The sequence below is a fragment of the Symphalangus syndactylus genome, chromosome 5, assembly GCF_028878055.3.
Source record: "Symphalangus syndactylus isolate Jambi chromosome 5, NHGRI_mSymSyn1-v2.1_pri, whole genome shotgun sequence".
NCBI lineage: Eukaryota > Metazoa > Chordata > Mammalia > Primates > Hylobatidae > Symphalangus > Symphalangus syndactylus.
Window position 1 is genome coordinate 105,156,655 of NC_072427.2, and position 25,713 is coordinate 105,182,367.

The window sequence follows — 25,713 nt, forward strand, 5'->3', positions numbered from 1 at the left end:
GTGACAGTCTTTGATTTAATGTTGATTTTGTCTAAGGACAGCTACTTCTTCTTTGTTTGGGTAACTGTTTGCATGAGACATCTTTTCCATACCTTCACTTTCAGCCCATGTGTTCCTCCAAGCTAACGTTAAGTCTTCTGTAGACAGCATACAGTTGGATCTTTTTTTTAAAAAAGATCTATTCAGCTACTCTATGTCTTTGAATTGGAGATTTTAATCCACTTCATTTAAAGTAATTATTGATAGAGAAGGACTTACTATTTCCATTTTGTTCATTATTTTCTGTCTGTCTTGCAGTTCTTTTGTAGTTCTCTTTTCCTCTCTTGCTATTTTCTTTTATATACATATATATGTCATAATAATAATTTGTTATATGGTTTAAATCATACTGAGGTTATAAATAATATATAAACAAAACTTATAAATAAGTTTTGAAGCACAAAGTGTTTGTAATTTGATATTTGTGTAGGTAAATGTCATTTAAGCATTCTATAAAACAATATACAATATTTTTCTTTTAGTTACTGACAAAAAGTGGCAGGTACAAGCATATACGGTTGTTGTTACTCTGTACCCTGAGGGTTTTCTTTAATACTTCCTGATGGCACTACAAAATGGACAATGTTAAAGATAAGCAGGGTCTTCAGTGACAGTCTTTATCCTATGCAGGACAGTGATGTCCACTAAGCTTAATCATGTTGAGATACTTCTCCATTGGCCCTTTGTACCTCTATTTGCCTGAAGCAATTTTGGATAAAATATATCTACCTGAAACATTTTTTTCAAGACAAAAATGTATCTATTAGATACAAGTAGATGAAAACCTACCCTTCTTTCTTGGTTGATTCATATTTATCCTTTAGATTCCACTTTGAATTTTACTCTAAGTATAGGTGAGAAAGCATCCTATATGGATTTCCTAATATAACATTTATAATGAAATTTAATTTAATATCTTTATTATTTATATTCATTATGAAGACTGAAAGTTCTTTGAAAGCACAGACCATCTCTACTTAATTCATGCAATGAATATTTCCTGGGTGCCTACTACATAATACGATAGGTGCTGGGGATACAAGGATGAATAAAACTCTATTTCCCTGTGCTATCAAGAAAATCTATGGGTAAATGTAATAAAGGGATAAGACCTAATTTTGGATTTGGAGCCAGGAAAGGTAACACATTCCTGTCATTTAAGGTGATCTTTAACGATAGTAAAAGAATTAGCCACATGAACAGTGTGGTGAAGAATAGCCCAGGCAAAACATACACATATATAAGTAACCTCAATTGGGAAAGAGCTTGGTGAACTCCAGAAACAGAAAGATGAAAGTTTGACTGGTGATCAAGGAAGGTGCTGGATGCAAAGTGAGCCTGGAGATGTGGTAGAAGCAAAATTACCAAGTTCTGTAAAAAAACTGTCACGAGTTACTTTAAAAAAATCTAAATTTTGAAAATATATTTTTTAGCATGAAATCTTAAGTTATACTTATTTTTAAACTTTACAGATGTTAACACCTCCTATAAATGCAGAAATTTCTTCTAACCTGATGCCAGAATTTCAAAACAATTTAGTTACTGATGATATGCATGTTATAGAGTTTAGTAATTTACAGGATATTTTAAATACAAAAGTAAGAATAATAAGTTACTAAAACTAAATACATACTATTTTAAATTTAGTTCATGTTGAAAATGATCACTTTAAAAAGAAAGGTCTGCTATTCTTTTCATAAATTAGAAGCTCTTGACTATAATTTTTAGCCTCATAGACATGATCAATCTTAATGGAGTGATGAGTTTCACAAAAAAGACAAAGGTCTGAAATGTTATACTGGTTTTGTTCAGTGAATAAAACAATTCTTTTCTCACTTTTCTTTCATCATGGGAAAGTCAATTTTTCAAACAAAAATTATTGTGCATCCCAGTGGGAGGAGCTGAAGGTCAACATGTCATTGAGGTTTGCAGCAAAAGCTGTGGGCTTTTTGGTTGATGGAGTAGTTACTGACTGAGATATAGAGAAAGAATTTTTCTCTTTTTTTTTTTTTTTTGTAGCAGCAAATCCACTAGTGTTCTCTTTACTAGGGACAGTGCAATCATGTCTGTTTGTCTCACACAACTTGTTTATCCCATCTATCTGACTCCATGATTTTCCTTTTTGAAGCAGGCAAGTCCAGTCCTCCCAACAGGGTTTCACAGTGAGTTACTCAGGTTCTACTGAATAAGACCTAATGGGGTAAGAATACTGGTTCTATTTTGTTTCTTTCTCCTCCTCTGCTCAAAATATTGGTGCAAATGTGAAGTTAAGACCCCTGAAGCTTCCTCAAGTCATACCTTCCAGAATATCAAATGCATATTTTCGAACATACTTGCTTCCAAATCGACAGTATAACATCAGTTTCTGTAACTCTCCTTAATATGTTTTCTCAGCAAGGGATAATAACATCTCCATAGAAATTTAAAGATGACTCTCCAACCCTAGACAAAATAAATAAAAAATAAAAACTCTACCAGGAAGGCAATGCAGTCTCCTAGAGAGGCCAAATACCTGTGCTCCTCAGAGAAAGTATATCATGGATGCTCAGGGGTGATTAAAAGCTATTTAAATGGGATTTTTTTTTTCCCCAAGATTCTGGAAGTTTCCTTTTAATAGATATTTTAAGTGAGTTATTCATCTGTTCGGATTCCACTGGGCACTTCATACTGGGATTTATACACCTTCCCTGATGAAGGTCTGTTCCTGACCGTCTCAGTCAAATCCCGGGGAGATCTTGATAAGGATTCTGTTTAAGTAGAAGATCCTACTTGCTCCCAAAGACTCACTGTTTAATTTCAGTCAGTCCCCACAGGGAGTGGAACGCATTTGCACAAAAAGCGTGTTAGGAGAGTGAGCACCTTCTTGGATTTCACATAATCAAATCTCTCTTTTTAATTATCTCCTTTTACATCAGTATCCCAGGCTGAAGCCACTCACGTCCCTTTTACTTCTAAAATGACAAGGCTGCCTGGTCTGCCATTCACTGGAGACAAAAAGTGTTCTGTTAGGCAGGAAAAAAATTGAAGTTTTACTTTTATTTCAACAGGATACTAATATCCTAGGCCCTTTTCATTTTCTTCTTCCTTTTTTCTAGTTGAAGCATTGCAGGATGAATGCATAGCTATGAATAAATACTTAAAGCCATTCCATTTATAGAAGTGTATTTTTCAATGAGAAAGTGAAAGCCGAATTCTTTAATTTAATTTGACAATCACTTCCGCAACTAAAAGTGTGTATGTATTTTGTACTTATTTTTTGCTGTGTGAAGATGAGAAGCGAGAGATGAGGTTTATAGATGAGAGGATTATCAATGAGCAAGGGCAACCAGATCAGAAAAATAATGTACAGTATATGATAAGCATAATCCTATCAGAAGTGTGAAAGGAAATGGTAATAATGAGTATACTCATTTTCTCATTAGCTCCTAAGACTTTTCTATCTCAATTTTAACTAGAACTTTAGGCTCACTATGTGCAAATCCTTACTCATATTATATTTTCATATTATATTTTTTTCTGCTTCTCCTCTCTTCAGTCTTGCAATCTGATTTGCCCTTTACTTTGTATTTAGTTCCTGCTTTCCTAGATTAATAGCATCAACATCTGCTTAGCATCTCAGTTAGAAATCACAAAATTGTCTGCAATTCTTCCATGTTCCACATCTTGGAGTGTCATTCATAACCATGACACTCACTACTCTAGCGGGTCAGATATATCCATCTCTTCCACTCCATTGGTTCTGCCCGATTTTCTATTTAGATGCTCATAAACTCTTCACTGTGCTATAACATAGTTTCTGGCCGCCAGCATCTCCTCAATCTGCCACTGTCATGACAGTTATTTTCCAAGACTGTATCTATACCCAGTCAAGCCACTGAGTTAACAAACTAACTGTTTCCTGAATGTTATAACATAAAAACTTTAATTCTCTTTCTGATATATGTAAAAGACTATTCAAATCCCTGTGAGGCTGACAATTTATAGTTCTCATTTCTCCAAGTCATACTCCTTTGAATCTTGTAATATAGTGCCCATCTTTATGTGTCACTATTTGTGAATTGCTTTCACTGTTTAATTTCTCTTTGTTAGTATCATATGTATTCCTGTCTCCAAAATAGCATCTGTTCCACATTTGGTATCATTTATCTTGAATTTAAAGAAATATATAAAGCACCTTCTATGCTGATTCTTTTCCAGAAATAGGAAAATATTCTCCTGTCTATAAGTTGTGCCCACCCTGATACCAATCTTTTCTAGCAACATTTTTTTATAGGTGAACTATCAGATTTTTAAAGATACCATACCATTTAAAAATCTTACATTTTCAAGACAAAACTCTAATTATTTGCTCTTTAAAAATCCTTTATAATATTTCAGGTTCTCTCCTGCAGTATACTTAAATTTTCTACATTTATTTAAATGTAAGACTCTCTGAGGATCTGCATTGTTCTTTTTAGACTTGTGAATCTTTTATGAATTTTTGAAAATTTCATTATAAAGCAACATTATATTCCTGAAAGGGCCATGACTGTTTCTGGACATCAAATTCTTAAATATTCTAAGGAGCCAGAGGCAATAGGTTTCTAATAGGCTTTCAGAGTTGTTTTTATTATGATAATTGTTCAACATTCTTGACTTAATTTCAACCTATTTTCTTTTAAAATGATTATTCTTAGTTCCTGCAAATATTCTCTTTGTCATTTGGGCTATATTTCCTGTATCCCACTGTGGTGTTTTGATAAATCTAATAATCTTTCTTCTTAACTAACACTGCAGGGTTTTAAGTTTATCACTTGATTGACATATAATTGCAATGCTTATTTCCTGAATCCCTAATTCCATCCATCTGGCTTAAGCACAGTTTTGCTCATTGTTGTATTAGAATAAAATATTTCTCATATTTTGTTTATGTTTCTAAGGCACTCAACGTATTCTCTGCCATGAGAAAATAACATATCTTCTTTTAATCCACTCCTATCTACTCCTGTCCCCCTTTGTTTGAACTGTTTCCATGTCTACAGTGGCACCTTTTTTCTTTACACAAATAGCAATTCAATATTCTGTGCTATAGCTTTTCAATTACACAGACTGTGATGGGCTAAATTGTGTCCCCTGAAAATTCATATGTTGAAGCCATAATCCCTCAGTACCTGAAAATATGCCAGTATTTAGAGGCAGGGCCTTTAAAGAGATAATTATGTTAAAATGAGGTTACTAGGGAGGGCCCTAAACCAAACTGACTGGCGTTCTCCCAAGAAGAGGAGATTTGGATACACACAGAGACATCAGAAGTGTGCGTGCCCAGAGGAACAACCATGAGAAGAGGCAGCAAGGGCACAGTTATCCGCAAACCAAGGAGAGGGACTCAGCAGAAACCAGCCCTTCCGACACCTTCATCTCAGACTTCCAGCCTCTAGAGTTATAAATTCCTGTTGCTTAAGCCACCCAGTCTGCAATATTTTGTCATGGAAGCCCGAGCAAACTAATACATAGATAAATAAATTGCCTGTAAAAACAGAAGACACAATAATTAAATGTACATACAACAAACTAATTTTATGTAAATATTTTATGATAAATCGGAAGAAAAGATAGGAGAAATGTTAAACCTGGTTATGTTGTCTGGAAGCCCCTGGGCTTCTGCTGTTAGTGCTTCTACTGAAACGATGTTATTCGAATAAATTCTGAATTCATTACCTTTAAAACCTTAGTTAATGCAGGGATAAATGGAAAATACAAACTCGATTTCTGAGGAAAGATTACAAGCACTCTTATGTTAGTTATGTTTATTGAAAAAGAAAAAATGGTTTAAAGAAAAAGGTTATTGAAAAGGAGAATTAGTATCTCCCTACTAATCATTTAGTATCTCCCTACTAGAGAATTAGTATCTCCCTACTAGATCATTTTCATTCATGTGAAGGAACACGGTAGTCAGGGCGAACACACCTGATTTTGAATTTCAACCATGCTACATCCTCTTTGGAAGACACTGGAAAACAGCTTGGCCTTGCTGCCTGGACCATAATAAACAGGAGTATCTTTTCTTTGTACATAAAGAAACCTCTTAATACCTCACAGGCTTTTTGTTAGGATTACATGTATACACCATAACCTAATAGAGTATTTAACATATGCAAGCCATCACTATGCTTGCTGATAGAGATATCATCATCTTAAAAAAACTGAATATATGCATTGAGAGAAGTCCCTGGTGGGTGTCCTTAGAAAGATTTTGAGGCAGCTTAAAGGTGGGGAAACATTGTCTTCAAATACATAGTTAAATGACTTAATTTAAAAAAGTAAAGATTTAAAAGTTCAAAACTATATACATCAGACAATTCATAATAAGCTGTGGATTTGCTATACTTACGATCCGTTATGCCACTTGTTCTTTTTGACACATTTATCTATTCAGTTGTCTTTCATCAGACAATGGCAACTCCCTCTTTGTTCTCATATTATTGCCTTGGACTTTTCTCAGATTTCAATGAGGAAGACTGCTTTAATCTTAGGAAATCGATAGCTCTACAACTGAGAAAGTCAACATTTAATTGGGCTGTATGTATCAGAGGATAAGTTTATTTTATAGAAAGAAGAAAAGTTATCAAGCTTAGTTATCAGAAATAAAGTTAATTAGTAAATTTCAGAGATACTTTGCTAATTACTGATTTTAAAAAGAGAAATAAATGGACTCAGGGGAGAGAAAAAAGAAAGAGAAAGAGTGAGGGAGAGAAAGAGGGAGAGATAGAGGAAGAGAAAGAGAGAGAGATTGGGCCCAAGCAGAATTATGGAAATTTTATCATTCTTTTGACCACTGGAGTAAGATGAATTAAGTAAGACCACAAGGGAAATTAAGTTGGTAAAGCTCAGGTGTCACCTAAGGCTGGAGTTATGTCAGTGCCACTCCTGGTACCACCACCAACACCCTTACCATAAGGTGATTACAGTTAAATGAGACAAACAAATGCAAATAGAATAAACAGCAATTAGAGGAGATGATATAAGTGGTCTAATGGGCACTCTTTGTAAAAAGTCCTGAGGAGGGGTCTAGAAGGGGTCTGTTTCATAAATAAAAGTGAGTTTGTGAAAGAAAAAAAAAAACCTCCCTTGGATATAGAAAGACTGTCATGTGCTTGAGAGAGCTTCTGGTTAAAGGTCAAGCCTCGTGCTTCTCCCAGTGAGTTGCACTGAAGTCAGTGTAATCAGTCAGTCATGTTGTATGTACTCGTGGAGTCTTTAATCTTTCAGCATCACAGGCTGGGAGGAATGTTGCGGTACAAAATGGCAGAATCTCATCCTTCTGAACATCTGTATAAGGAGATTTGGAGCATTCACAGCAATTGCAGCTCTCTTTGATTCAGCCTGGTCTCTCCCTTTGCTCTTGCCCGGGAAACCAGTTTTTATCCACAACCACAGGGAGGCAATAGAGAAGGAAGATCCCCATAATGATTTGCATTGTGTATATTTTGAAAATGACTTTATTAAAAAACAATTGTAGAAAGCATTATAGTTTTATAAAAGGGAGAATAAATATGTATATGCATTTTCAGATCAATTTTATTACTTCATGCTTATGAAATTACATGAGAACTGCCCTGCTTATAGAAATAGTAAAATGTTGACATTGATGATCTTTAAATACAGATATGCCAATTTAGGAAGCTAAGTTTCTTGTGTTGACTGACGAATTAACATGGAATTCTGGGTTTTCTAGAGTGTGTTTAGTATGATGCAATTAAAGTATAATACCTCTGGCTGGTGTGAAATAGAGTGGGCTGTTAGGGAGCGTAAGTCACGGGCAGTCATGTGAAGCCCTCAGAAACAGATGGAAGATCCTTTTCAAGCCTGGTAACCCATCAAACCTTAGATACTTGGCTTTTTTGGAGACATCTTGTTAAGTTGTTTGGTTAAATTTCAGAAAACTCCAATTCCAGTCCCCTTTATCCAGCACTGACCACCAATTTATAGTAAGAAAACTCATCTAATACTATTTTAGTGAAAGGCTGAAAAAAGCAGATTGGCACAAAGAAGTAGATTGTCAATAATTCAACAAAAGTAAAGTGGCAGTTTTCCCTTGGTGGTACATAGAAAATTTTCCAGTTACACATTGTATTGTGACCACACGTGGCTGCTGTTCATGCTTCGTCTTCAAGTATGCAAAATAATTATGGAAAACAGCAGCCTCACAAAAGCCACACTTATAAAGACATGCATTAAAAGTACCTTTCATTCATACTTTTGCCTTGCTGCTGTTTGGAGTTCCTTGGCTAAGACAACTTCGAAAATCTGTTTGGGATTCCTACCATTTCTTCAAATTCCTTAGAAGAATTGTATTCTGGGCAATATGATTAATGTCATAAATATTTTTTAAAGTGGCTACTATTCAGAAAGCTTAAACCCAGCGTAGGTATATGAAAGATAAGCATTGTGAAATGGAGATATTCAAATGAACTCACCTAAGTACTGGTAAACACTTTGAGTTTTTAATTTTCATCTTTTTTACTTTGCAAGATGGCTGGAAAGTATGATGAGACTAAAAATACATTTCCAAAAGCGGATAGATTTGCAAAAAAAAAAAAAATAGTGTTTTCTCAGCTACATGTTCAATCCTGCAAGATTTTCATGTTTATCTAAGTTTTTGCACATGCCTCAGTTTTGATAACTATGCTTCACATGCAGAGAAGGAAAAAATTCAGGGCTTAATATTTTGTTTCATTTGTATCTTTTCCTTTTTATTTTTTTTTTTTTGCTTGACAAAAGTGCTTACCAAGATCAGTCATGTTTCTCTAAAGGTGAAGACAGAAGGAAATGTGTAAACAATTGGTAGAACAAACAGGAGAGTTGCTTATTTTATTCCATCAATTACGTCGACCCGAATCATTACAACCTCTCGCCACCTGTTTCTGTCATTGTCTCCTCCCTCCTGCTTCCTCCTTCTTGGGTTCCATTGTTGGAAGGGCTACTCAAAGGTTCAGGAAACTAATCACGCTGCACTGTTTTTAACACATCTCTGCCCTGCGAGGCCTTTCAAACAATTAGTCTCTTTGCAAGTGTTCAAAGATGTAGTACATTTTGCCAAGATTGTAAACTCTCCAGATTCCTTGCTTCCTGTTCCTGATCTACATTAACCCAGTATTTTAAGGCTTTATTTCCAATGGCTGATGAGAACAGAGACAGAAGATGGCACTGTTGACTCATTATTAAAAAGTCAGCAATTGCTTTAAAGAAAAAAAAATCTTCCATGTTAGAAAAACAGTATTATTAGAAACTGGAAGTGAGACTACATATATAATGAAACCCAATTTTTGAATATTATAAGAGGAAATATCAATTAAAAATTAGAGAAAGTAAACTAAGCAGTGAGAAAGTCTCACTGACTTGAATTTTCAGGAACAGCCTGTTTCATATGGAATTCAGTTCTAGTTACATGCAGCAGAGGGATAAGACGAGGTACTTGGGGTTTGGTTCAACTCTACTCTCACAAACCATAAGGCATTAGACACGTTACTTAACCTCTCCCTGAGTCTAAATGTTCTTATTGTAAATTGGAGATAATAATATTTATTCTGTATGATCATTTTTTGAATTGAATGAGCACATAGTAAAAGTTCATTAATGCTGCTAGAATGTAAGTCTTTGATTATCTTGTTAATAACTCTATCAACACCAAATAGCACAATACCTAACCTAGAAAAGCTGTGTAGAAATTGATTGAGTGAAAAAAACAAAACTTAACTGAATTTTGTGTTAACTTACTGATGATACTTAAACAAGAAGCAGGGCACATGTAAAAAATAATTAATTGGTTACCAATTTGATCGTTACAGCACTTGGCTATTTCAATCTGTCCTTTTTCTTAGGGAAATTTAATTATTTCCAACTAAACTATTGAAAATGTCTCATTATTAATAGGGAAATTTTTATGTAGATTTTCAGAAGCACTAGCAGACTTAGCTATTTTATTTAGACAGGCAGAAATTAAAGTATTGATTTTTAATATTTTCTTCTATTTATTATTATAATTGTAGCCATTATACCATAGCCTACCTTTCCTTTGAGAAATTTAAATGGGAAAATAACATATGGTGGAATATTTTGCCCCTGTTGTTTCCCTAAAATTTAAAGCAAAGACACATTATTTGTGCTCAGTCTACACTAATTAAACATGAATATTTTACATTAAGATACATAGAAATGAAGGGCTTACTTATCCTGTAATAGTTTATGTTGTCATAATATTAACTTTAAGCGTCAGGAGTTATTTAGACATCATTAAATGTATACATGTTTATTTTCATAATCCGTATGTATGTGGTAGAGCTATTTAACAAAAGTCTATTTTCTCTTTTGGGGCACACAGCCAGCCTACATTTCTTGGTCTTCTTTGCATTTGGGTTTGGACATATGACTAAATTGCAGAGAATGGAACGTGCATGAAAGCAATGCATGCCACTTCTGTATCAATTCTTGTAGGAAGAAAGTATGCTTCCTACCCCCAAAATCTGTATTTCTTTGTACTCTCTAGACGCAAATGACAGATAGACCCTAAAGGGTGCAGAGCCACAAAATGGAAAGAATCTGGGTTGATGAATCTCCACATAAAGGAATTCATCCTTTGCTTAGTAACTACTAGGTTAGTGGGAAATCTACTTCTCTTTGTTCTATTAGTTTTTATCACCTGAAATAATATGCCTGTAAAAAATAGTGAGCTAGCAATCACACCATACCATATGATTTACTATCACTCTTTAGAACATTCTAGGCTAAAATAGGGACACCAAGCAATAAGTGCCTTTTGATAGAAGGGCCAGGATGCTCTGCTCACTCAGCTCATCAGCAATTCTATATAGTATATGCTCACTTTTCATTATCCTATTTTTTTAATAAAAAATACCAATATTAACACTGAGTGTTAATATTTGGGTACATTCGCACAGATATCTGGGCTTCACCTCATTATGTTTCTACTCTATTTCCTCCATTAATCTGTCTAATGGAGGAAAGATATTTAAAATTAAAATTGATGGAATCCACTTAAACTTTCCAAAGAGTGGGGAGTGAGGGGCATAATATTTATTTCTTATTCATTACTTTTTCTTCTTTTCTCAGAGTTTAAGTGTAGCACGAAGGGAGAATTAGAAATTCCTATTATAGTATTATTTTTTTAAACCATAGAAGAAGAGGACCCAGAGAAGTGACATGTTGAGTGAAACACAATATTCAGCCTTTAAAGGTACAGACATTCTTCATAAAGCTTGACAGATGCATCCAAATGTTTTTGGTGTAATTTACAGTGAGGGTCACATGCTGATTCTTTTCCATTCTCTGCTCCTCACTTCCTGCTCTGTGCCTCAGGAGAATGGTTCATGTAGATGCTGTCTTTCTGGCTTCCAGTTAGACTTAGCTAGTGGGAAGTACTTGCAGAAAGTGGATGATAGAAGGGGAGAGAGGGCAGGGTATCTCTTCTCTTGCTCACCCCCTCTTCTGCACAGGATTTTGGAAAGCCCTATATGTTCTCTAGCACTTGGATCTGCTGCCATGCATTCCTTTCTTGCCCTTTCAGTCTTAGGGAACGGCTTCCTTGCTTTGCCAATCTGTGAGTGTTGCTGCCTCCATTTTTGCTACCTCTAAATAGTCGAAGTAGTTGACCAGCAAATGGGCACCACAGCATAACCAAGTTGCCACATAGATGTAACTATAACATATAGCCTGAGAATCTTGGGTTTAGAAATGAAGAGCCATTTCCACAAATGAAGCAAAAGAACAGCAGGCCTTCTTTTTTCCCATGACTTATCGATAATTTTCCCTAATAATACCATCTATGTAAGCGGGGGATAAAGGAATAATAAGGTTAGAAAAAAAGCAGACTTTCTGTTAAAAATAGACCTTTTTGATAGAAATTCTTTAGTTGAGGTAACACAATGTCTTTTGTCTCAGGTATTATGGTATACAAAAATGAGTGATAACCCATTAGGGATAGCTGAAGAAAATAGGGATCTATACTGAAGGCAAACACTAATGGGTTTCAAGTATCCTGAGTGTGAGACCCTCTGCTTTCTGGCAGTTAGCAGAGGTTGTATGTTAAAGGCAGCTGGGTTTGTCATCAGTTAAAAGAAACAAGAGAACAAGAATGTGATGTATAAGGCAAGGCAAATGTTCCAGTATCAGTTCTCAAAAGTATACAGCCTAAGAATAAGAAAGTCTGTGGTTTTGAATTTTGCAGGCAAAATGGACAATTTAAACAACTTCAAGAGAGCACCTTCTATAGTTTGGGGTTTATGATACAAAATCTCAGTAGCTAACTAACTTTATGCTGCGGGGGGGCTTGAAATTTTTGGTGTTAGGTTTTCTAAAAGACCTTCACCTTTATGAGAGACCTAATAATATTTTAAGCCTTTAAAATGTTATTATGTTTGAGAAAAATAACTATGCAGTCTGTATGGCTATAAAGATATACTGGAGATCAAAATGTCATTAATAGATAAAAACTCAAATTCAATTTTAGATAGATTTTTAGAACAGTGAAGGCTCTCCATAGCAGCAATAGGAAGCTATGTGAGGTGGTGGACATTTTAGTACTATGTACGGTTTAGCAGAAATAATATGGTCAGGGAAATAAGTATGGGCATCATGGTCGAACTTGATGGGATTAGGCTAGATGATGTAAAGGTCTTACCTCATTTTAAGATTTTATAATTTTAAGATTTATATTCCCCATACTGAAAAATATGCTTATGTATACCAGAAGGCATAAATTAACATACACTTCACGTATCTCACTATCGTGATTTTTTGATATTACATATAAAGTAGGATCCATAAAGTGTAAAGTTTCAGACAGAGTTTATTTTTAGTTGCCGTACTTCTTTTCTTCATATTTGATGGCATAATTCCTATTTCAAATTATAGCCATTTAAGACTTTGCAAGGGAGTTAAGCTAGAAATTTTTCTGTTTTTAGTACACTATATGCAAACATGGAGGCTGTCAAATAAAATTTTGGAAGCTGAAAAATAAAAAAAAAACCTTTAAACACAAGGAGTCTCATGGAGTTAAAATGAGCAATTTTGTCTGTTTCCCAGGCCTTTGGACATCACTGGGTTATAAAATTACTTTTATACTTTAAAGACAGAAGACTGACACAGGGCTGTCGATGTTGTTCTTCAGCTACATCTATCTTAAAGAAAAGTGAATATAAAACAACTAAACTTTATTGCCACCATTTCATAGAAAAAGAGAATCTTAATATATAAAACCATAATTAATTCCCTGGGTTGTATTAAAAATATTAAACAACTGATATAGTACTTTATTAATTGGCCAATTGGCATAGACATTAGCTGCCATATTGGTAAATACCATCTAAAAATTAGCATTTGATAAATATAATCTCAGAATAAAGCACAACTTTTTATGTTTAATATTTTTGTTTTGTAAAAACTTATAATTCTGTATTTTTCTCCATTTTCCAGGATGCATAAACATCTTGGTAGACCTTAGGTCCAAGATAAAAATTTACAATGTTGATGTAAGATAATTTTCCTGTGGCAAGAGCCCTTAGAGTGATCCTATGGCAAGGCAGTAATGAATGTTGTGAAAAGTATAGAATTCTAATCTATTAACTCACTTTTTCAGGATTTTTAAAGGATAGGTTGATCCCTTAGGAGTCATTTATAATAATGGGTATGTAGTATTCAGTGGCTTAGTTCATTTTGTGCTGCTATAACAGAATACTAAACATTGAGTAATTTATAATGAAGAGAAATGTATTGTCTCAGGGTTCTGAAGGCTGGCAAGTTCAATATCAAGGTGCTGGCATCTTGTCTAGGCCTTCTTGCAGAATTATCATATGGCAAAAGGTAGAAAGGCAAAGAGGCAAAAGAAAGTCAATATAATGACATTAATCCCTCCCATGAGGCAAAGCCTTCATTGTCCAATGACCTCCAAAAAGTCCCACCTCTAACTCTGCCACAATGGCAAATAGATTAAAACATTAATTTGGAGGGGAACCAACATTTAAATCATAGCATTTAGCGTGGAGGAAAAATGGGCAACAGAGGACATGATTCCAACTATTGAAGAGTTTCAAACCTAACTAGAGGAATAAAGAATATATACTTGAAACTGTGAAGAAATAATTTGAACATAATTCATCAGTAAGTATATGATAGGAGGTTTGATCCAAATATAGAAATGCTAAGATAATATAAGTTAAAGAGATGATAACATGGAAGTAAATTTAATTTAAGAAGACTCCAAAGTTTTCCAATTCAAATTTTTTATTCTATAAGAATATTAATTCACTTATATGTTACAAATAAAATTTAGTAACCTATAATTAGACATTAGATGCTTACAGTTTGAGAATGTATTAGAATAAAGAATATTCATAATACATCTGTGCTTTATGCTTATAATGAAATCTAGGGGTTCTTGATGCAAAAGTTACTTGGGACTCTGTAACCTAAGATGTTATGTTTGCTCTCAAGATATCCTATGGTAGTCAGGTTGATGCATTAAATATTCAGTAAAACCATAATCACTAACTTGCTAAGGATATAGAAAAATAAAAGCAATTTTCTTTTCTTGGCTCTTGCTTGATTTTGCATTTTAAAATTAGATTTCATTCACTGCCTTTCAAATTGGTAGCTTGCATCATATTCTGCCCTCATCATCTACACTCTGTTTTTATTCACCTTTTTTTTTTAAGAAGTGGCATAGAACCAAAAGTGAAATTACTTGAATTAAAGAGGCAGACATAGTTAGCATTTTTCTAAAGCAGCACACGGAAGCCAAATAAGTTTATAAGATTTAGTTCACTCCTGTTAGAATCTGAAAGGCACATGCACTTTCTCATGAGTTAGCCAATGGCAGTTTTTTAACAATAAACTATTTCAAACTTCTCAAATAGTCAATTATAAATTGTCATGTTATGAGGTTATACTATTCTTTTCAGTAAGCTTGAAATGCAACATTTCAATATGAACTAGAAATATATTTTAGAAAATCCCAAGCCATTGTTTATGAGAAAGAAATTTGTATGTCACTATCTCAAAGCTCCAAAATTGGTTTTTGAGGTGTTTATCTACAAAAAAAAAGAACATCTAATGTACCATTGGAGAGATGACTCAGGAAATTAGGTATATCTGACCAATGGGCAAATTGTCATGAATGCAAGACAGCTGAATTTCACAGAGAAGCAGAATGAGTATAGTTTGCATTGAGGCTACTCAAGCATCTAAGTTGGATGGAGACTGAGAACCAAGACTACCTTTCATCATAATAACTATCTGATCCAGGAAACTCAAATGCTGGACTATCAGATGGCAAACAAGTAATTAATGTCACTGCTTTAGAAAATTCTTGTTAACCAAATTATTCAAGCATACAGTTTGCTCATCTGGGAAAAGAGCTGTCTTTTTAAGATAATGGTTCGTTTATCAAAACTCCCCTGAGACCCTTAATTGGTCACGCCTTCCAGTCTTCAACCCTATCATGTGAAATTTTTCAGATCCAACCAGTTTCCTACCTTGAAAAACTTTCCTTAAATTGCTCAAAGCCATGCCCCAAACTTAATAAATGTCCTATTTTATATTTTTCCTTTTGAGACACTATTGGCATTTCTCAAGGTGGAAATCTCTCTTGCTCTCATAAGTTTAACAAATCTAGGTGTGCTGTGATGGAAGCCAGTCTTCTGATGTCACGAACTCCGTGTTTGGTGACATTAAAAAAAATGGAAGCAGATCATGACTTGAGGACACCATAAATTTTGAAAAAGAGCAGAAAAGCAACTCGTAAAAACTTTCCCAAGTGGTCAATGCGGAACATCTGGAAAACATCACAGAATGGTGGAGAACAACTTTGGAATCAAATAAAACACAGCTTGAATGAAAACTCTCATCTTCAGCAAAGTCCAGAACCACTCAACTAAGAAACTGTGCAATGAGAAACAAAATGGAACAAATAGCAGGGTTGGAGCGTTCAAACACAAGAGGTCATGAAAGATAAAGGGAGCTAATTAAAATTTCTGGCTGAACCCTGCTGAAGACCATACAGTTGCCCAATTTCTATAGCGATCACAAGGATGGTGGGAACCTGGAAGTAGAGAAAATGAGGGAAGAAGAAAATGGTAATCACTGGCCTATCAGTAAGAACTTGATCTAAAGAGTCTTACTGTGGATGTTAACTTAAATAGGTCACTTAAAATGACCTATTTAAGGGGAAAAACAAGAAAGATTCAGAAAACGGTGTGAAGAAAATCAAATGAATGAAGAGCTTACAGGATAAATAGAAAGTCTCCAAACTGAGCAGGCATCTTTGCAGTCTGAAAATGTGCAGCTTGAAAGGGAAATTTGGAAGCTTCAGCTAGAACATGTAACACAACTTCAGAGAAAATCAATGAACTGCTTAGAAATAGAGAAGGAATTTCCCAAAGTGTGTAGAAACATGAACTCCACATATCAGATACAAAACTTCTACAAGATGGAGCGCTTCTTTCTTCCATTAAAATGAGACTCTGATTTGAGAAAAGAGCTTAAGAAAGTTGGATGGCTGCTCTGTTGACTGAGAGAAAGCTCCATGGACTCAGAAAAGAAAATGATCACAACAGGCAAATAAAGGCTAATATTAAGTTCAAGTTCCAGTTTTTCCCAAAGGACTGTTTTGTTTCTGCTGCTCCACATGCCGCTCATAGAGGCCTAGAGATGCCAGGGGGTCCGTTGAGTCATAAGGTCCCCCAGGGAGAGTCATGCATTGAGGGCTCTGGGGATGAGGGTCATCTGCAAGTTTGGCTCAGCTTTTATAGCATCGGAGTCCTGAACACCCACAACCACAGCAGATTTTCTGCATTGTCATTTTAAAGTAATTTTGATTTATCTCTTTTTGGTTTAGCTACTGTTATCAGGACAATTATTTTAATATTTACCTAAATAAATTCTGGTTGATTTTGAAAAGCAATGCAAACAAACAAACAAAAAACCTAAACAACAACACATCCCATTCAAACTTTATACTATTTTTATTAGCATAGCCCTAAATTTACATATTAATTTAAGAAGGTTTACATTCTGAAGCCATTTGTTTCTTGCTTTAGATTTTTTAAAAACTTTTTGTTATGTTTAATACAGTGCTTGTTGTCTAAATATTTCTAAAATTTATGCAGTCAAAATCAAACATTTATCTTGATAACAAACATACACATACATACAACACCACAATGTAGATACAGGCACTTTTTAGTTGTTTTGTCAGTATCTAAGGAAAATGTAAAACCAAAGAGAGCCTCAGATTTAATATAAAGAAAGGAAAAAAGGAAGGAAAAAGGAAGGAAGCAAGGAAGAAGGAGGGAGGGAGGAAGGAAGAAAGAAAGGAAGGAAGGAAGGAACTGTGCACATAATTTATATATATATAAATGATATATAAATTATATAGACACAAAAGGAGAATTTCCTGATTAATCAGACAAGATTCCACCAAGAAGCACCTTATCCCAAATTGTGCAATCAAAGAGACTTTGAGGAAGGCACCTCTCTAGAAATGAAAATCCAGACAGCCAGCAAAGAAACTATAACCTCTTTCTACAACCACAGAAAACCAAATTATATTAATTACCTAAATGGGCTCGAAAGCAGATTTTTCTCAGATCCTCCCGAAAAAAGACCAGCTGGTTGACATGTTGATTTCAGCACTGTAAAACCCAAAGCAAGAGGAACCAGTTGAGCTAACCCAGGCTTCTGACCTACAGAACTGTCAGATACTAAATGACTACTGGTTTAAGTTATTAACCTTATGACCATTTGTTATGGCAGCAATAGAAAACTAATACAGTGTAATTTTAGTAAGAGCAAGATATATGCTATAAAAATTATTCTTTAAAAACCTTTCACTGATTATTTCTGACTATAAAAATAATACATATTCATTTTTGGAAAATGAAATAGTGTAAGTAAATATCAAGAAGAAAATTAAAATTATCTACATTCCCATCAATAAAGATCATTACTATTTTTGTGTTTCTCTTTTCAATGTTTTTATGCACACACTTTTTTTTGTAGTACAAGTAGGTTATATATAATTGTACAGCCTTTTAATAAGTAACATTATATCGTGAAGAATTTATGTTATAAAAAGGTTGCATAATATTTCTCCAAATCTACAATGGCAAGACCTATGTCTTTTCTCCTTTTTTAAAACGTGAGGTTTGGTTAATTAATACATATGGTAAAATGCAGAGATCTTAAGTATTCAGCTTGATTGATTTTGACAAATGCATACAGTTATGTAACTCACATTCATATATATATATGAATATATATATATATGAATATATATATATATAATTTCTCTAATCTCAAAATCTCCTTCTTAGCCACTTTCTCATCAATTCCCACCCTTTCAGAAACAACCCCATTCTCATTTCTATCACCATAAGTTAGTTTTCTCTGCTGTAGAACTTCTTAAATGGAATCATACATTATCATATTACGGTTCTACAGATAAACAGAACAAATAGGATGTGTGTGTGGGGGGGCGGGTGGTGTGTGTGGAGAGGGAGAGGGAGGAAGAGAGAAAGATTTATTTTATTTTAAGGAATTGGCACATGGATTATGGAAGCTGGCAAGTTCAAAATCTGCAGGGTAGGCCCACATGCTGGAGATCAGGGAAGAGGTGATTGATGTTGAAGTTCGAGTCCATAGGTCATCTGTTGACAGACTTCCTATTGCCCAGGACAGGTCCATCTTTGTTCTCTTAAGGTTTTCAGCTGATTGGATGAGGCCCATCCACATTATGGAGGGCATTTTGCTTTACTCAAAGTCCACCAATTTAAATGTTGATTTCATCCAAAAACATCTTCACATAAACATTTAGAATAATATTTGATCAAATGTCTAGGCACTGTGTCCAAGCCTAGTTGGTACATAGGATTAACCATCACAAGTTCACTCCTGGTCAACTTGGCAACCATATGAATCTCCTTAAAGCATACTTAATCTACAAATGAATACAATAACAATGGCATACTTCCACCTAACATGATCCAACTGTCTTATGTACAACTGAAAATGGAATAACTCTTTCCCCCAAAAGAATGCAAAGTCCTTTAGTGATAGTTACTCTTCCTCTTGATATCCCATATCTGGGATATCTTAAACACTTAACATTTAACTTAAACACTATTATGTCAATTTAACAATACTTAAATACCATACTATAAAGTTAATAGATCTTATGTTACCAACGGGGATAAGAGAGAAGAAAACAAAGATTATATATGTTCTGATAAGCCCGATGTAAATTGAAAATATTCTAAGTCAAAAATGCATTTAATACACATAAACTACCAAACGTTATAGCTAGCTTACTTTAAATGTGCTCAGAACACTTATCTTAGCCTACAGTTGGGTAAAATCTTCTAACATAAATACTTCTTTTGTAACAAAATGTTTAATGGCTCATGTAATTTATTGAATACTGTGCTGAAAGTGAGAAACAGAAAGGTTGTATAGATACTTGAAGTATGAATTCTACTGAATGGGTACCACTTTTGCGCCAGTGTAAAGTTGAAAAATTGTAAGTGGAAAATCATGTCAAAGCATTGTAAGTCAGGGACCATTTGTGTGTGTGTGTGTGTGTTTATACATATGTGTGTGTATATGTATGTTTATAAATATGTGAATATGTGTATACATATATATAAACACAAGCATCTTCGTAACAACACAAGGAAGAAATACTCATGACAATCACAGTCTTTGTTTCTGTAACTGGTTACATGCTCATAACTGGTATTTAAAACTATTTTCTTCCACTGCCCATCTCATATTCCCATTGCTTTCAGCAAGTAACCCAGCTGATTATGGTTTGTTACCTGATGGGGTGACCTAAATCTTTATTCCTGAAAAGTATGGGCCATTCATAATCCTGCTTGGATTTGCTTGCTGCAGTTTTTCATTGACTTTAATCACAGAGCATGGTAATACTAAGAGACACTGTATGAATTTTCCTGTATTCCAGGCATATTCCTCCTTACCTCCATTATAAAGTAGCAGTCTAATTTCTCCTTGAAATTCAGAATCAAGCACTCAAGCCAGTACAATAATTTCCTTTTTTGCCTGTTATTCAGAGGACTGAGGTGGCAAGGTGGAAGTCTTAACTTCCGTTTCAATGGATCAATTATTGTGTTTCCTGGTGGCAGTAGCCCTCCCTTTGGAACCAAGACCTCCAGGCCAGCAGAGCATTAAGTTGTGGGCACAGTAAGCACAAATTTTGCTAGTGGGTCTTCAGGGGTAATAGTGGATGGTGTGACTCCCATTTCTACTCCTTGATTCCTGGGCCCATGAATCCTGCTGTGAGAGAAAGAGTACCATATATTTAAGGCTGATTTAGAGCATATATATTCTGTTGTAGAACCTTGCCTTGTCTTGTAAGGTATTGTACCTAGCTGTTACTATAAATGAGTCTTCAATAGGCCATTTCATCATTCTATCAAGCCAGCTACCTAAAAATCATGGGGAACATAAGATCAGTTAAATCCATGAGCATGAGCCCACTACTATAGTTTTGCTATGAAGTGAGTTCCTTGATCAGAAGCAATGCTGTGTAGAATACCATGAGGGTGGATAAGCCATTCTGTAAATCAATGGATAGTAGTTTTGACAAAAGCATTACATGCAGGGAAGGCAAATATATTAACAGTGTGTGTGTCTATTCTAGCAAGAACAAACACTGTTCCTTTCATGATGGAAGCAGTCTAATGTAATCAACTTGCCATCAGGTTGATCCCCCTGGGAAATGCTGCCATATCGGGGGCTCAGGGCTGTTCTCTGCCACTGGCAGATTGGGCACTCAGAAGCAGCTGTAACTAGGTCAGCCTTAGTGAGTGGAAATTCCTGTTGCAGAATCTATGCGTAACCTCCATCTCTGCCTCCATGGCCACTTTGCTCATGAGCCCATTGGGTGATAACAAGGGTGGGTGGGGAAAGAGGCTGACTGGTATTCACAGAACGGGTCATCTTATCCACTTGATTATTAAAATCCTTCCCTTGAGGTTATCCTTTGTTGAGCATTCACATGGGACACAAATCATCTTCAATTTTTTTTTTCTCATTAAGAAAGGTCTATTGACATGTCTCTTTCCCAAATTTCCTGGTCAGCAATTTTCCTATCGTGTTTCTTCCAAGTTCCTGAACATCAGATCCATTATTTGGTAAATAATTACATGCCTGATTATTTCTCCTTCCAAGAAAAGTAAGCAACCAATTTCAGTGCTCAAATTTCTGACACCTGAGAGGATTTCCCTTCACCATTATCCTTACGAAATGTCCAAGAAGGAAGCTGTACTGTGGCATTGCACACTTTTACATGTTGCTTCATATCCTGTGGAACCATCTGTAAACCAGGCCTGAATTTTCTTTCTCTATCAGTTGTTCACAGGGAAGTTCTCATGATGTCACAGGGGCAGGCTGGGAGAAAGAAGGCAATGTAGCAGGATTGGGAACCATGGGCATTTGGACCACTTCATGTGGCTTACTTGTCCCTACAGGGCCTGCTTGGACCCAATCACATGTACACCACTTCCATTTGATGGGTGCTGCTATGCATGCTCAACTTTATGGCTTGGTAAGTCAGATAACAGTTCATGATGGGCTCAGGTCAGATGGTAAGTGAGCAGCCCACACTCAAGCATTCAGTTTCCACCAAGACCCAGTATCATGCTAAAAAACAGAACTTTCTTCCACTGCCCAAGAAAACCCAGAACTTTTGACATCTTGATCTTGGACTTCTAGCCCCCAAACGGAGACAAAAGATATTTTTATTTTTTAAGTCATCCAGGTTGTAGTACTTTTTTATGGCAGCCCTAACAAATGAACACACAAGGCATTGTTGGATTTTTTTTTTTTATCATTACCAATGCTGATCTTGCAATTTCACTTCTAGTAACTGCAAAAAAAATTTCCCCAGCTTAGTTATCAACTACGTTGTTAGTTTTGCCCTAGGGTTCGGAAGTTCCATGGTTCACAACTCAGAAGTATTTTACATTCTGCTTGATTTAAACAAGGTATTTCTCTAAGTTTTCACAAGAACGGTAAGGTGAAAACCATAGCCTCATTTCCTAAATAGCTATACCATCAGCCAGGAAGCTCTGCAGTCCATACCCTGATGCTTGTGCATAGAATATTCCTCACCTCCTTGGTGAAACAGTGAGCCACACACCTTCCGACAAATTTGTTTGTTTGTTTGTTTATTTTGAGATGGAGTTTTGCTCTTGTTGCCCAGGCTGGAGTGCAATGGCACAATCTTGGCTCACCGCAACCTTGGCCTCCTGGCTTGAAGCGATTCTCCTGCCTCAGCCTCCTGAGTAGCTGGGACTATAGGCACGTGCCACCACGCCTGGCTAATTTTTGTATTTTTAGCAGAGACGGGGTTTCTCCATGTTGGTCAGGCTGGTCTCAAACTCCCGACCTCAGGTGATCCGCCCACCTTGGCCTCCCAAAGTGCTGGGATTACAGGCATGAGCCACTGTGCCCGGTCCCGCCACGTTTATTTTTAAGGAGACTTTTGTTATTTTGAAGTAGCATTGTGCAAATGTAAAGTGCAACAGCAGAAGATGAACGCTGATGGAATATTCTGAAATCTCAAAATACTTAATTTTTTCATTCAAAGCTCTGAACCATTTAAAGAAAGGAGTAGTGCTGAAATGTATTTATGTATTGTTGTGTGTTGTGGGGGAGTGGCAAAGAGAAAAAAATATAAAATAAAATGTAAATTGTACATGGATCCACAGGTTGCATGATGATTGTGAACATTTAAATACTGTTAATTATATTAGATTTTCATTCACTCAATACTAGCAAAAGCTAGTACCAAAATTAATAATAATAATAACAACAGCTTTGAGTCGCTTACTCTCTGAAATACATTATTCTACCCACCTTCTGTTTGCTAGCTCATGCCATTTTCACAACTGATGAGAAAGGTGCTATTATTTTTTCCTGCTTTACAAGTGAGAAAATTGAAGCACAGTGATTGTACCTCATAGGCCTAAACTCACAGTCAAGAATAGAGGATATGTTAAACCTTCAGTCGATCCAGGGCAGTCCATTACTAGATCTTCAATGCACCCAATAATATGACATACTGCTTTACCATGGAAACTGCAAGGATTTCTGAAAATAATGAAAGCATCTTCATATTTCATTGCCTCTGCATTAACTTTTGTCTGTGAGAAATTGTGAATGCTCTATTTCTAAGTATATAGATCCAGATTTATCTCTTTCTATATGTGTATATGCAGACATTTGTAGATGTATATTCATGTCATTTGTGTTGCTACTTAAAAAACTCAGTTCTTATAGGTTTTTATATTCGTCTAACTAGTAAACTTGAACTGGAATTTAGAAAAAATTTTTTTTGGATTTTTTCTTTGCATCTTACTAAATAATCCGTGTCCTAGCGTTACTCATCTTAAATTTAACAACATTTTATGTTAACTTGTAGTTAACAGGCACCTTGGAGGACAAGTGCCCCGTTTGACCTTGGGCTTCGGGTTTTATATGTTGGCTGGCCTACTTCTGGCGTCTTGCATCTCTTTTCCCTTGATTCTTTCTTTGGGGTGGGCTGCCTGTATGTGCAATGGCCTGCTAGCAGTTGGGAGGTGAGCATGCACAGTGTTTACTGGAGTCGTACACATGCTCACTTGAGTTCTTCCCTTTATCTGCAGAATCACCCTGGAAGGTCATACTCCACCATTTTTCCTCTTAATGTGCATGCTTAAGCCCCTTTGTCCAGCTCCTGAGATCTTTTTTTTTTTTTTTTTTTTTTTTCTTTTCTTTTTTTTTTTTATTATTATACTTTAGGTTTTAGGGTACATGTGCACAATGTGCAGGTTTGTTACATATGTATCCATGTGCCATGTTGATTTCCTGCACCCATTAATTCGTCATTTAGCATTAGGTGTATCTCCTAATGCTGTCCCTCCCCCCTCCCCCCACCCCACAACAGTCCCCGGAGCGTGATGTTCCCCTTCCTGTGTCCATGAGTTCTCATTGTTCAATTCCCACCTATGAGTGAGAACATGCGGTGTTTGGTTTTTTGTCCTTGCGATAGTTTACTGAGAATGATGTTTTCCAGTTTCATCCATCTCCCTACAAAGGACACGAACTCATCATTTTTTATGGCTGCATAGTATTCCATGGTGTATATGTGCCACATTTTCTTAATCCAGTCTATCGTTGTTGGACATTTGGGTTGGTTCCAACTCTTTGCTATTGTGAATAGTGCCGCAATAAACATACGTGTGCATGTGTCTTTATAGCAGCATGATTTATAGTCCTTTGGGTATATACCCAGTAATGGGATGGCTGGGTCAAATGGTATTTCTAGTTCGAGATCCCTGAGGAATTGCCACACTGACTTCCACAATGGTTGAACTAGTTTACAGTCCCACCAACAGTGTAAAAGTGTTCCTATTTCTCCACATCCTCTCCAGCACCTGTTGTTTCCTGATTTTTTAATGATGGCCATTCTAACTGGTGTGAGATGGTATCTCACTGTGGTTTTGATTTGCATTTCTCTGATGGCCAGTGATGATGAGCATTTCTTCATGTGTTTTTTGGCTGCATAAATGTCTTCTTTTGAGAAGTGTCTGTTCATGTCCTCTGCCCACTTTTTGATGGGGTTGTTTGTTTTTTTCTTGTAAATTTGTTTGAGTTCATTGTAGATTCTGGATATTAGCCCTTTGTCAGATGAGTAGGTTGCAAAAATTTTCTCCCATTGTGTAGGTTGCCTGTTCACTCTGATGATAGTTTCTTTTGCTGTGCAGAAGCTCTTTAGTTTAATGAGATCCCATTTGTCGATTTTGGCTTTTGTTGCCATTGCTTTTGGTGTTTTAGACATGAAGTCCTTGCCCACGCCTATGTCCTGAATGGTATTGCCTAGGTTTTCTTGTAGGATTTTAATGGTTTTAGGTCTAACATATAAGTCTTTAATCCATCTTGAATTAATTTTGGTATAAGGTGTAAGGAAGGGATCCAGTTGCAGCTTTCTACATATGGCTAGCCAGTTTTCCCAGCACCATTTATTAAATAGGGAATCCTTTCCCCATTTCTTGTTTTTGTCAGGTTTGTCAAAGATCAGATAGTTGTAGCTATGCGGCATCATTTCTGAGGGCTCTGTTCTGTTCCATTGATCTATGTCTCTGTTGTGGTACCAGTACCATGCTGTTTTGGTTACTATAGCCTTGTAGTATAGTTTAAAGTCAGGTAGCGTGATGCCTCCAGCTTTGTTCTTTTGGCTTAGGATTGACTTGGCGATGCGGGCTCTTTTTTGGTTCCATATGAACTTTAAAGTAGTTTTTTCCAATTCTGTGAAGAAAGTCATTGGTAGCTTGATGGGGATGGCATTGAATCTATAAATTACCTTGGGCAGTATGGCCATTTTCACGATATTGATTCTTCCAACCCATGAGCATGGAATGTTCTTCCATTTGTTTGTATCCTCTTTTATTTCATTGAGCAGTGGTTTGTAGTTCTCCTTGAAGAGGTCCTTCACATCCCTTGTAAGTTGGATTCCTAGGTATTTTATTCTCTTTGAAGCAATTGTGAATGGGAGTTCACTCATGATTTGGCTCTCTGTTTGTCTGTTATTGGTGTACAAGAATGCTTGTGATTTGTGTACAT

The 25,713-nt window shown here is 35.8% G+C and overlaps 1 long non-coding RNA gene across 1 annotated transcript in view; it reads right to left on the bottom strand.

Annotated features, from left to right (window-relative positions):
• LOC134736658 (uncharacterized) overlaps positions 1-25,713 on the bottom strand; it is a 232,281-nt gene that overhangs the window by 9,555 nt on the left and 197,013 nt on the right. Inside the window, exon 3 of the long non-coding RNA XR_010120801.1 lies at positions 17,648-17,723. This is a non-coding gene — a long non-coding RNA (uncharacterized lncRNA). The remainder of the gene's footprint in view (positions 1-17,647; positions 17,724-25,713) is intronic.